This window comes from Tigriopus californicus, chromosome 6, assembly GCF_007210705.1.
Source record: "Tigriopus californicus strain San Diego chromosome 6, Tcal_SD_v2.1, whole genome shotgun sequence".
Taxonomy (NCBI): domain Eukaryota; kingdom Metazoa; phylum Arthropoda; class Copepoda; order Harpacticoida; family Harpacticidae; genus Tigriopus; species Tigriopus californicus.
Window position 1 is genome coordinate 11,349,945 of NC_081445.1, and position 2,703 is coordinate 11,352,647.

The following is a 2,703-nucleotide window of genomic DNA, read 5'->3' on the forward strand; positions in this document are numbered from 1 at the left end:
AGTAACCAGAGGAACCTCATTACGAACAATTCTGCTATATTGCACATCCAGCCAGCATCTTTCCCGAAAATGAACGCAACGTAATGTTGTGGTCTGGCAATATCATTCCTAATGAATAGGGCGTGAAATTCAGAATAATTAACAAATTCATGTTCACTTTTCCGTGGAAATCTAAGACAACCTGAGAAGACAAAATAGATGGATGCATAGAGTGTGCTTGAAAACAAGCATTTCACAAGGAAGTCCTGCATAATACCTCTGAATTGTGGTCGAGTATATATTGCGTCTTGTGGAATCTGGTGTGGGAAGCAAATTGGCAAGATTTGCCATTTTGCTTTTTTACCCTGAGACCAATACGATATCCCTGCTATCTAAATTTGCATTCTTCAGGTTAGAAATCAGAAATCAAGGCAAGGCTTCTTCCCCAGAGAAGTAAGTGTCTTCCTTCTCATAACTGGAAAGGACAATTTCCATTCCGTCATGCCAAGGTAACCCTTTACAGTTCCCATTAAATCTGGCATATTCGCTGGCGCACATCAAGATATCCTATGTACTGTCTAAGTGTGCAAATTTCCCTCTATATGATTCTTACGTGACGAGCCCAAGTGCAATCATAATGAGGCCAAAATGGCGCCATTACCCACTGGATTTATTTGGCAATGCATGTGGATGAGTCAAGACGAGCCCTTTCAGTTTCTCAATGTGAACGAGGTGAATGGGGAAGATTTCGAGTCTTGGAACGACTTGGAAAGGACAGTCAAGAGAGATGAGAACACAGAGAGAAATGGCAATCTCTGTCAAACTGACGCGTTCGTTTTCACTTGAAGCGAAAAACAATTCACTTTTTGAACATCTTGTGGTTGGCCAGCTAGATGCAGACGAAGAAGAAAAGACTTGATGGAAATTATCAGAAGGGAAAATGTGTCTTTTTCACGCCGTTCGCGGCGATCTCGTGATTGAAGGGCAATACTTCTGGGAAAAAGGCACACCAAATCTGGTTGAACTAAAAAATCGAGAACAAGATTTCGGTACTGTTTAAGTGCTTTTAGTACAGATTTAACAGAGAAGAAGCTCCAAGAAACTAATTTTTTAGCTTGGTTTGGTTTTTCACGGGCTTTTCTCTTTTTTTAAAACTAAGTTAGGTGTAATTTTACAAAAAAGATATATTATTGCAACAAAATGTCTAAAAGTTCATGCCTATTGTCTAAGTAGAATAACATTTGGAATGCAACGCTATTTATTTTTCATGCTTCTGCCATTTGATTGCAAAAAATCAAGTTTCCTCGTGTGTTTCTTCCCATTGATAACTTGTTGAAAATAACAGAAATGAACCAAATGATCTTCATTCTCGTCAATATTTCGCCTACTGTAAAAATACATTTGTTGTTAAAATCCCAAAAGTGGGTATGATTCACTAACAAACCAGTTTTGGTCGAATCTAGCAAGTTATATTTTTCCCCTAACATTTGGCTAACCTATCAAGGGCGTTTCAGGAGTGTGAATACGATAGATTATTTAGTCAAAATTTGTTTTGTTTCGAGACTGACCTCTTCGAGCTCTGATTTTACAACTTAATTGTCTCTTATGAAAATCATCCAACAATACCAATTGTGCGTGAGATGAGGTGCAACAACAAAAGTACTTGAATTCGTGCCATACAATGTCTTGTTTCACTCTAAAAGATAGATTCCGAATGCCATAAAATGCACATTTCGCGTTGGAGTATTCATCTCCAAAAACTTCCTCATTCTCCGTCTTGAAAAGTCCCATTTGTGGTTGGAACGTTGGCAATTTTCTTTGTTCGTCCTATTCTGTTTGCACTAAATGCAATCTTCATTTCCCCCAATGGATCAAAGCCTCCATGTAAATAGATCTCACTGTACCCGCAACAAATGCTAAACGTGTCTTGAGCCAGACCTTCCATTGAACTTGACATTGATTAGGTCGGAAACGTCAATATTCGGGATGAACTTCCGGATGTTTCTTTGAATTTGGCGCTTAAACTTACTACATTTTGGCAACGCCAAGACAACTCGTCAAGCTAATAACAACTACGACAAAAGACGTGGGGAAATGTGGGACAATTCACACAAGAATCTTCAATGGAGCCGATCGTCTTCTTCTTCACGTCAAGGAAATCCGAATTTTTTGTATTACCGCGAAGGTCTTTGCACATTCTCAAGGCAACATTGCGTTCCATGACAAAATGACATATTTGACCAAAGATTGTCTTGTCAGGTCTGCTGTACCGTACATCCGGGCAACATTGCGTTCCATGACAAAATGACATATTTGACCAAAGATTGTCTTGTCAGGTCTTGGAACTTGTCCCTATATACAACACGACAAGGACGCTACGCTTTAATGTGACGCAATTTAGAACACATATTCAAAATTGTTTGTGGCAACTAACTTTAAATGCAACGCAAACTAGGGAATTTTAAGTGATATGTTTAGCCAAGAATGTGTGGTTTGCATGGTTCTTTTAATTTGAGTTTGAACAATTCAATAACAATTAATTTTATTAATTTGCAAATGAAGCCAGATTTGTTATTCATTGAATGGTTGCTTAACTTAAATTTCATTCATAATGCTCAGTAATCATCAATCTCCGAAGAAAGGGCAGACTCTTGCTCAAGTTTTCAAGAACAATCAAAAAGTTGAATGCGCCATAGCATAACAATTTAGAATAAAGTCACCAAA

The 2,703-nt window shown here is 38.1% G+C and overlaps 1 protein-coding gene across 1 annotated transcript in view; it reads right to left on the bottom strand.

Moving 5' to 3' along the window:
• Positions 1-2,703, bottom strand: part of LOC131882057 (serine/arginine repetitive matrix protein 2-like) — a gene marked incomplete in the record, with an annotated part of 36,882 nt that overhangs the window by 33,608 nt on the left and 571 nt on the right.